Source organism: Salmo trutta, unplaced genomic scaffold (assembly GCF_901001165.1).
Source record: "Salmo trutta unplaced genomic scaffold, fSalTru1.1, whole genome shotgun sequence".
Lineage (NCBI taxonomy): Eukaryota > Metazoa > Chordata > Actinopteri > Salmoniformes > Salmonidae > Salmo > Salmo trutta.
Window position 1 is genome coordinate 211,267 of NW_021822480.1, and position 11,200 is coordinate 222,466.

The 11,200-nt window shown below is 44.0% G+C and overlaps 1 pseudogene; it reads left to right on the forward strand.

Moving 5' to 3' along the window:
• Positions 1-2,375, forward strand: part of LOC115182381 (polysialoglycoprotein-like) — a 60,370-nt pseudogene extending 57,995 nt beyond the window's left edge.
• Positions 2,376-11,200: the final 8,825 nt, after the last annotated feature.

Consider the following 11,200-nt stretch of genomic DNA (forward strand, 5'->3'; position numbering starts at 1 on the left):
CAGGGCACTTTCTTTATGAAAACCCAATTCTCTCATTTGGAAGCTAAAATTACATTTAATCTCCTAACAAACAATTTCAATATCAAACATTTCAATTGCATAACAATTCCATGTGGCTCTGATAACTAGAGGGTGTATACTTTCCCAGGTACAGTTTATGTCGTCCTGTCATCAGTCATAATGTCTCAGATGACAAACGAACTGACATCCATACTCATTACGTTCCAAAGCATATTTCCAACTGGTTTTATTACCAAAATATGGTTCCTTTCCCCATTTGTTTGATGTTCCCAGACTCTCTATATTTAACAGGACAGCATTCCTTCAGGACAGCAGTCCTTCAGTAGGGTCAGAAAGAGAGGGGAAGGGAGAAAGGTATTTATGGGGGGGTCATAAACCTTACCCACAGGCCAACGTCATGACAACACCATGAGTGATGTCACTTGCGGCATTGCTGGTGTCTAAGTAAGAAGAGCAAGCTGGTGTGACCGACCTGGGTGCAATAACTGGGAGAAGAGGACGCAACAATGGAAAGCAGTCACTAGGTCCCAAAAGGCATTCTCTTCTCTTTATAGTGCACAACTTTTGAACAGGGCCCATAGGGTCTGGCTCTGGTCAAAAGTAGTGCACTAAACATGGAAGAAGGTGCCATTTTGGACGCAACCAGCAAAGTTCACATCATAAAACGCAATGTATTGAGCATCATGTTACAATGAAGTCCTATGCAGATGAAAAGAGGTACTTTCACTTACCATCCTCCATTGCAGACTTGGACAAATCAGTCAGGCTGTCCATCACCATGTCTGTCATCAACTTGATGACCTTATCCAAAACCCTGTCAGCGGTGGGTGGCATAGGCCTACCCAAACACTGCCCCAGGAGTCTGCTAACAGAAGTCTGGGCAAAGCTGTAAACGAGCTCTGACGCATCGTCCTTTGACAGCTTCCTCAGTGCTGGCTTTGGCAGCGCTGGTTGAGAGAGGCTTCTGTGGCCAGTCATGGATTGAAGCTGGCGGCTTATGGTTATCTCCTGAATGAGACCATGGACCTTTGCGATCAGGTTGCCAGATGCATCTTGAAGGGCTTCAATTGACAGGAGCCTATCCAGATTTTCTTCTGCTGAAGTCATCTCTGGGTCGTCTGTCTTCAATGTGTCCATTATAGTTTTCACTATGATACTGGTGTCAGATATGTTTATTTCTATTTGGCTCACAAGCGCTGACTGTGAACCTGTCTTGTCCATTGCGTTAGAGGTATGGCATTCTGTCCTTGTGATCTCATCGGCAGCGCTCATGTCAGGCAACAGGTCAAGGCTCTCCAGTAGAGAGTCTAGCATGTTAGTGGCTATCAGACACTCCTCACTTGCATTCTGCCCAACAGATGAACTCTCAGAGTTGGCCAATCTGTACTTGATCACATTTAGGATCAAGCTAGAGGAGGATAAACAGAGAGGATATAAGAATGTCAGATGATTGACCGTTGGTAGCTAGAGGAAGATAAACAGAGAGGATATAAGAATGTCAGATGTTTGACCGTTGTTAGCTAGAGGAGGATAAACAGAGAGGATATAAGAATGTCAGATGATTGACCGTTGGTAGCTAGAGGAGGATAAACAGAGAGGATATGAGCAGATTGCTGGACGACTATAACCTTCACATGAACAGACAGATATCAGTAACAGTGGTGTTGCTAGATGACATCCTCATGATGTTAACACAGCAGATAATAAAGAATTTGGGGGCTGAGGCCATTGAAGCCTGTCACCTGCTAGCTGTGTACCTGGCTCTGGATAGAAGTCTCCCCTGTGCACTGATGTAGGATCAGCTTACCCTCCCTAGATCCTCAATCTTTGTAAATTTCGGTGTTCCTCAAGGTTCCGTTTTAGGACCACTATTGTTTTCACTATATATTTTACCTCTTGGGGATGTAATTCAAAAACATAATGTTAAATTTCACTGCTATGCGGACGACACACAGCTGTACATTTCAATGAAACATGGTGAAGCCCCAAAATTGCCCTCGCTAGAAGCCTGTGTTTCAGCCCGTCTGACAACGCTACCTCTGAAGCTGCGACCGGCCCGTCTGACGACGCTACCTCTGAAGCTGCGACCGGCCCGTCTGACGACGCTACCTCTTAAGCTGCGACCGGCCCGTCTGACGACGCTACCTCTGAAGCTGCGACCGGCCCGTCTGACGACGCTACCTCTAAGGAACTGTTCACCGCTTCATCGGAGCCCCCGTTGACCACAAACATGGATATCTGACGTGGGACATGGTGCTCGGGGTCCATGCAAGAGTTCATGGGTACTCTAGTCCAGGTTGTTTGTTTGTGTAACTGCATTTGCTTGTTTTGGCTCAATTAAACATTAACTGTAATACTTGTGTCCTCAGTATTGTTTTGGCGGTTCCTACTTGGCAACATTTATTTTGCATTATAACCATGCTTTGGCCTCAGCAATATATTAATACTTTGACCCCTGTGTTTAAGCTACATTTGCTAAGTGTTGGTCAATTTATGCTAGTAGCATCACATGATGTGGAATGGGTTCTAGTTCATTTTAACTTGATGGTTGTGGAACACAGTGTCTGGGGTTGGTACATATGAGGATGTTGCTAGAATCGGGGTTATTGGTTTCAGTGCTAACTAATATCACGGTTGTCAACTTTCATTTAAATTACTCTGCTGGGTGTCTTCTCTCCTGACTGACTTGGTTTCCTATTAGTGAATGCTTACATGTGAAACCAGCTCTCGTCTCATTAGCCCATCGTTTTGGCGGTTGGTCTTCATATCCCAGTGACAATCCAAACTTTCCGGTTAAATAAGTCAATGCTAACCTGTTTTAGCTGGCAGGCTGCTATCAGGTCCTAGCTCTCCCAGAGTTGCTTGTAGCGCCTCTAACCTAGGGTTTGATGGGGGGGAACAGTTTTACCAGGATTTTCCACCCACTCCGATTACATGGGAGAAATTAACCGGTTAATTTCTATGAAAAGCATGAGGTGAAGTCTGTTCATACAGGCCTTCTCTATCCGCATGATCAACGCTCGGGGTGTGCGTCGTAGTATAACGTACTTATAGTCGCCATGAATTCAAAGAGCATTTACACGCAACCTTTAAATGCAGTTAATACAGCAACAAAATTGGCTCCAACTTTTGAGCTACCGGTAGGTATCTGCTTTAATTCAAAACAATTTCTGTGGCAACGCTTTACTCACTTATGCCAACCTGAATTCAGCCTGTTTTGAAGCAAGTTAAACCGTTACGGCCTATGCAATTATTTTGTTTGCTACAGGGTAGGCCTTCCAGGTTATTTTATGTAGCAGGGGTGAAAATCTATCAACTTTGGAGGGGACAATTACATGAAATGTTCTCAAGAGCAATTCCTGAGGGGGACACCAAAAGTAGTGCTGTAACACACAGCCTACGTTGTAATATGGTAAATGTATATTGAGGAACCAAAGAAATAAGGTGTTTGCCGTACTCCTAACTACCGGTACCCAAAACTACACAACTAATCACAACAGCAATACCATTGCCTTTAACAAATCTTAGTTCAGTCACCAGTGTAAGTTGAGAGTGGGGGTATCCATGGCATTTTACAATTATGTTCCTATTTTACAAGTCAAAAAAATGGAGAACCTTTCATAATGTTGCCAAACAAAGACTCAACAAACTTACCTGAGACTCCGTCTCCTTCAGTCTGTCCCCAGCTCTGCTGTCTGTGTGCCATATGTTGCCTGCTCTGCCTAATGACATTGTGAAACATTTTCATTAGCATTTCACTTCTTTCTTATGAACATTTTATCAACTAGTCTTTGAGATATTAGGCTACTAGGGTTTTTACTTTGCGTTTTGGTGTACTGAAAAATACTCTGTCCGTCTTTTTTCTGCCATTTCTCTACCTGGCTGGCTACACACACATACAGTGTGTAGCTTATTTACAGTAGGAGATGGGCTTCTATCATCTATCATTCTATATGGGCTTCGATCTAAAAGGTAGCTAGCAAATGTGAAACGGATTGCAGTGACAAGAGTTGACAGCTGTATGAGTTCACCATTTACACAACATATGCTGCAACCTTTTGTAATGTTAACCGTTTGTTTCATATTGGCTGGCTTCCAACAATAGCTGAATTTGCAAAGCTAGCGAGAACAAATTCCGTTTCAGTGGTGTTTGCTATAATCTTTGCTACCCGGGTTAAATAAAGGTGAAATAAAATAAAAGTTCCCTTGCGACAATTTAGCTTTTGCAACGAGACCATTAAATATATTTAAGACAATGGTAGAAGAGAGTGTAGTTCTGTTCAGTTTGGACTTCAGTTTATCGCTAACCTTATCACAGGGACTTTGAAGCACTAACTTACATTGCTGATCTTGGAATAAATTGACGATCGCAAAGATTCCATCTTTGACGACGCCACATAAATGGAATAGGTACTAGCTAGCTTAATAGTTAATATTTGCGCGCTAGCTCTGCAAATTCAGCTAGTGTGTGTGTGTGTGTGTGAACCCTGCCAACATAAAACAAAACATTGCTATGGCGCGATTGACTGGATTAACCTCATGTCAGTCACGTGCATTGAGTGCCTTTCAGACAGTAGATACGAACCCTCTGTTACCTTGCCAACTAAGGAACTGGCAGTGGATCAAACCATTGTGAGGCAAAGGGTGGGGGGTCGCAATCTTTTGAAACTTAAAAAAGCGCTATTAAGTGTCTATAATCAGCACAATTGCTTTCATTGCGTATTATTCATATTATTTAAATTACAGAGTTATGTTTACAGTGTTATATTGGGGGGGACAAATCATATTTTTCCCAGGATGGGGGGGTCGTGTATCCCGCGTCCCCCCTGGGATTTCCACCCCTGTTATGTAGCCTAAGTTTGTGTATTGAATGTTATTCTACATTTTTTTGTCTGGGTCTTGAAAATCAGTTACCCTTTCTGACCAAGTCTGTAAAATAATGCAAGAACTGGGGGTATTTTGTCTTGAATAAAAGTAATAACGGAGAAGAATGGCAGGGTCTTGACAAGTTAATTTGATTGTGTAGGCTCACGTTTAATTTATGCTGTGACTTAATGAATATTAACTTGATAATTGACTTTATTGCTGAAGAACAGATGCAATAGGTAGGCCTGAGAAGATTTGATGTAAATATAGCCGAAGAATGGTTATTCCTCTGACAAAATCATCACAATAACCGAAGTATAAACAGCCACAACCTTCCCAAATTCCCTTGATAGCCAGGTGTAAGGGGAGAGGAAAGGACCAAAAATGCATCTTTCAGTGAAAGGTAGGCTACTGTAATAACCTAATATTTGACCCGTCGGCCAACAGTGCCGCATAGACCGGTTAAAACTAGGCTACATCAACTTTGAGTTGATTAAATAGCAACAAATACAAGAACCCATTAGTGTATGTTTCTCCATGTAGAGTGGTATAATCATGTTGGATTTTATTCGCTGCTTAACACCCTGCATCCCACAGCTGGCTTGCTTCTGAAGCTAAGCAGGGTTGGTCCTGGTCAGTCCCTAGATTGGAGACCAGTTGCTGCTGGAAGTGGTGTTGGAGGGCCAGTAGGAATCACTCTTTCCTCTGGTCTAAAATAATATCCCAGGGCAGTGATTGGGGACATGTGCTGTCTTTCGGGTGGGACGTTAAACAGGTGTCCTGACTCTCTGTGGTCACTAATGATCCCATGGCACTTATTGTTAGAGTAGGGGTGTTAACCCTGGTGTCCTGGCAAAATTCCCAATCTGGCCCTCATACCATCACGGTCACCTAATCATCCACAAGCTTACTATTGGCTCATTCACCCCCCCGTAACTATTCCCCAGGTCATTGCTGTAAATGAGAATGTGTTCTCAGTCAACTTACCTGGTTAAATAAAACATATGCTTCTAAATAGCACTTGGTTTGAACGGGAATTTCTTGCAATTTCCTCAGGAAGGAAAATTGGTAGATTCTCTGGAAAAGATATGTCCCTACATGACCAATGAGGCCTACCCTCCTCCCCCAGCCATTGGGATGAACTTTGCGGGACCCCCACCCGAGTACTCTACCAGGTACGGACGAGACATGGAGACAACTGTTCCTTTAATGTTTTGTACTCGTCTCATTAAAAATGGTTTCATACTAAAGACTAGGTCAGAATACATTTGGACTCCCTCGCTCTTTGTCATTCCCTCTCAAATCAACTCTTTACCGTGAAATGCTTGCTTACGAGCCCACCCCAACGATGCAGTGTACAAAACTAGAGAAAATATATATACACTGCTCAAAAAAATAAAGGGAACACTTAAACAACTCAATGTAACTCCAAGTCAATCACACTTCTGTGAAATCAAACTGTTCACTTAGGAAACAACACTGATTGAAAATACATTTCACATGCTTTTGTGCAAATGGAATAGACAACAGGTGGAAATTATTGGCAATTAGCAAGACACCCCCAATAAAGGAGTTGTTCTGCAGGTGGTAACCACAGACCACGTCTCAATTCCTATGCTTCCTGGCTGATGTTTTGGTCACTTTTGAATGCTGGCGGTGCTTTCACTCTAGTGGTAGCATGAGATGGAGTCTACAACCCACACAAGTGGCTCAGGTAGTGCAGCTCATCCAGGATGGCACATCAATGTGAGCTGTGGCAAGAAGGTTTGCTGTGTCTGTCAGCAAGGTGTCCAGAGCATAGAGGCACTACCAGGAGACAGGCCAGTACATCACGAGACGTGGAGGGCAACAACCCAGCAGCAGGACCGCTACCTCCGCCTTTGTGCAAGGAGGAGTAGGAGGAGCACTGCCAGAGCCCTGCAAAATGACCTCCAGCAGGCCACAAATGTGCATGTGTCTGCTCAAACGGTCAGAAACAGACTCCATGAGGGTGGTATGAGGGCCCGACGTCCACAGGTGGGGGTTGTGCTTACAGCCCAACACCGTGCAGGACGTTTGGCATTTGCCAGAGAACACCAAGATTGGCAAATTCGCCACTGGCGCCCTGTGCTCTTCACAGATGAAAGCAGGTTCACACTAAGCACATGTGACAGAACGTTCTGCTGCCTGCAACATCCTCCAGCATGACCGGTTTGGCGGTGGGTCAGTCATGGTGTTGGGTGGCATTTCTTTGGGGGGCCGCACAGCCCTCCATGTGCTCGCCAGAGATAGCCTGACTGCCATTAGGTACCGAGATGAGATCCTCAGACCCCTTGTGAGACCATATGCTGGTGCGGATGGCCCTGGGTTCCTCCTAATGCAAGACAATGCTAGACCTCATGTGGCTGGAGTGTGTCAGCAGTTCCTGCAAGAGGAAGGCATTGATGCTACGGACTGGCCCGCCTGTTCCCCAGACCTGAATCCAATTGAGCACATCTGGGACATCATGTCTCGCTCCATCCACCAACGCCACGTTGCACCACAGACTGTCCAGGAGTTGGCGGATGCTTTAGTCCAGGTCTGGGAGGAGATCCCTCAGGAGACCATCCGCCACCTCATCAGGAGCAGGCCCAGGCGTTGTAGGGAGGTCATACAGGCACGTGGAGGCCACACACACTACTGAGCCTCATTTTGACTTGTTTTAAGGACATTACATCAAAGTTGGATCAGCCTGTAGTGTGGTTTTCCACTTTAATTTTGAGTGTGACTCCAAATCCAGACCTCTATGGGTTGATTAAATTGGATTTCCATTGATTATTTTTGTGTGATTTTGTTGTCAGCACATTCAACTATGTAAAGAAAAAAGTATTTAATAAGATTATTTCTTTCATTCAGTTCTAGGATGTGTTATTTTAGTGTTATTTTTTTGAGCAGTGTATATATATATATATATCTATACACAGTACCAATCAAAAGTTTGCACATACCTACTCATTCAAAGGTTTTTCTTTATTTTGACTATTTTCTACATTGTGAAATAATAGTGATGAACTCAAAACTATGAAATAACACATAAGGAATCATGTAGTAACCAAAAAAGTGTTAAACATATCAAAATCTATTTTATATTTATATAGTCTTCAATGTAGCCACCCTTTGCACACTCTTGGCATTCTCTCAACCAGCTTCACCTGGATTGCTTTTCCAAAAGGACATATTTCTACCGGTTTAATGTCCATTGCTTGTGTTTCTTGGCCCAATCAAGTCTCTTCTTATTGGTGTCCTTTAGTAGTGGTGTCTTTGCAGCAATTTGACCATGAAGGCCTGATTCACGTAGTCTCCTCTGAACAGTTGATGTTGAGATGTGTCTGTTACTTGAACTTTACAGCAGAGGTAACTCTGGGTCTTCCTTTCCTGTGGCGGTCCTCATGAGAGACATAGCGCTTGATGGATTTTGCAACTGCACTTGAAGAAACATTCAAAGTTCTTGAAATTTTCCCGATTGACTGAACTTCATGTCTTAAAATGATGATAGACTTTTGTTTCTCTTTGCTTATTTGAGCTGTTCTTGCCATGATATGGACTTGGTATTTTACCAAATAGGGCTATCTTCTGTATACCACCCCTACCTTGTCACAAAACAAGTGATTGGCTCAAACGCACTAAGAAGGAAATAAATTCCACAAATTAACTTTGAACAAGGCACACCTGTTAATTGAAATGCATTCCAGGTGAGTACCTCATGAAGCTGGTTGAGAGAATGCCAAGAGTGTGCAAAGCTGTCATCAAGGCAAAGGGTGGCTACTTTGAAGAATTTCAAATATATTTTAATTTGTTTAACACTTTTTTTGGTTACTACAGGATTCCTTATGTGTTATTTCATACTTTTGATGTTCTACAATGTAGAAAATTGTAAAAATAAAGAAACCCTGGAATGAGAAGGTGTGTCCAAACTTTTGACTGGTACTGTATATATTGTAACCCAAGGAATAACATACCCAAGAATAAAGCTATATACAAGGAGTACCAGTTCCAGATCAGTGTGCAGGGGTACGAGGTATTTGAGGTAGATATGTACAAGAAGGCAGGGTAAAGTGACTAGGCATCAGGATAGATAATAATAATAATAATAGCAAAATAAAGAACAGAGCAGCAGCAGCAAATGATGAGTGTAAAGGTCTGTGTTTGTGAGAGTGTGTAATGTGTATGCATGTGTGTTTGGGTTGTGTCGGTTTGTGTGTGTGTGTGTGTGTGTGTGTGTGGGAGTGTGAATGTAGTGTGTGTGAGTGTGCATATGCTTTGTATACAGTCTAGTGATTGTGCGTAGGGTCAGAGCAAGACCCTTTAACTTTTTGAGGATGCGAGTGCCCGTGCCAAATATTTCAGCCTCCTGGCGCGCCCTCTTCATGACTGTGCGGGTGTGTGTGGACCATGTTAGGTCGCCAAGGAACAGCCCTGTTGATGTGGATGGGGATGTGCTCTCCCCTCTTGCTCCTGTAGTCCACGATCAGCTCCTTGGTCTTACTGGCATTGAGGGAGAGGTTGTCCTGGAACCACAATGCCAAGTCTCTGACCTCTCATCGCCTTTGTGTCGTCAGCAAACTTGATGATGGTGTTGGAGACGTGTGTGGCCACAGTCATGGGTGAACAGGGAGTACAAGAGGGGACTAAGCACACACCCCTGAGGGCCTCCCGTGTTGAAGGTCAGTGTGGCAGAGGTGTTCTTGCCCATCCTCACCACCTGGGGCTGGCCCGTCAGAAAGTCCAGCATCCAGTTGCAGAAGTAGGTCTTCAGTCCCAGGGTCCCGAGCTTGGAGGGGACTATGGTGTTGAACGCTGGGCTGTAGTCTATGAACAGCATTCTCACATAGTTATTTCCCCTCTGTACTCACAAAGCAGTCTTGTCAAAGGAGCCTCGAGTATGCTTCTTCATGTGGACGATGTTGTCCATACACTTAATGAAGCCAATGACTGATGTGGTAAACTCCTCAATGCTATCAGATGAATCCCGGAACATATCAAATTCTGTACTAGCAATACAGTCTTGTAGCCTCGAAACTGCCTCTTTGGACCACTTCATGATTGAGCGCATCACTAGAGGGCGAGAAAGGGCCTTGTATGCGTTTCTGTGGGTAGAATAAAAGTGGTCCAGTGTTTTAGCACCCATAGCGGCGCAAAGACGTGTTGGTAGAAGTGAGGTAGAACGATTGTACTGTAAGTCTCTCCATGTTAAAGTCTCTGCCCACCAGAAACGCTGCCTCTGTGTGCGTTTTTTTGCTTGTTTATCACCCCATACAGTTCGTTGCGTGCCAGGGTCGTGTTGGCTTGTGCAGGGGTGATAATTACGGATGAGAACTGTCTTGGTAGATACAAATGTCCATGAGCTATTCTATATTAGGTGAGTAAAACCTTGAGATTTACTTTGTTTATGGAGAGGCACACCCCTCCCCCTTTGGACTTGCCCTAAATAGCAACGTCGGGTTGCGACTCGTAAGATGTCAGCCTTCTCAGTCTATCACGTTCCAGGTAAGACCCAGATGCAGACAACGTCAGAATAGCAACAGTTTATTAATCCACCAGGGGCAGGCAAAAGACAAGGGCAGGCAGGGCTCGGTAATCCAGATAGGTGGGGCAAAGGTACAGGACGGCAGGCAGGCTCAGGGTCAGGGCAGGCAGAATGGTCAACACTGTGTTGACCATTCTGCCTGCCCTGACCCTACCTGCCGTCCTGTACCTTTGCCCCACCTATCTGGATTACTGACCTCTGCGTACCCTGAGCCTGCCTGCCGTCCGGTAGGAACAGGAACAATCGAGAGACAGGAGCAGAGGGAAAACCGCTGGTAGGCTTGACGAAACAAAACGAACTGGCAACAGAGAACACAGGTATAAATACACAGGGGATAATGGGGAAGATGGGCGACACCTGGAGGGGGGTGGAGACAATCACAAAGACAGGTGAAACAGATCAGGGTGTGAGAGTCGGCGCCATCTCTCTTTCTCTAACTCACTCTTGCAAAGTTCCTACAGTGGTGATAGTTTAATTAGCGTGATGTGAGTGATCCCATATTGCCATGGTATTAAATAAGAGCACAATTAATGAATTGACAATGAATTAACATAGGCATAAATATCATACCCACCAAAAAATGCTAAACTACAGTTATTGGTAATGTTGAGACATTAGCATGTTTCAGGGGTATGATCGTTGTCTCTAACTTTCTCACTTATTTCTCATGATTCATTCATGATTGTGTTCAGAAACATTTTCTATTTTTATTTACTATAAAATTGACTCCAAAATGATACAATACATTATTTACAAGTATTTCTATTG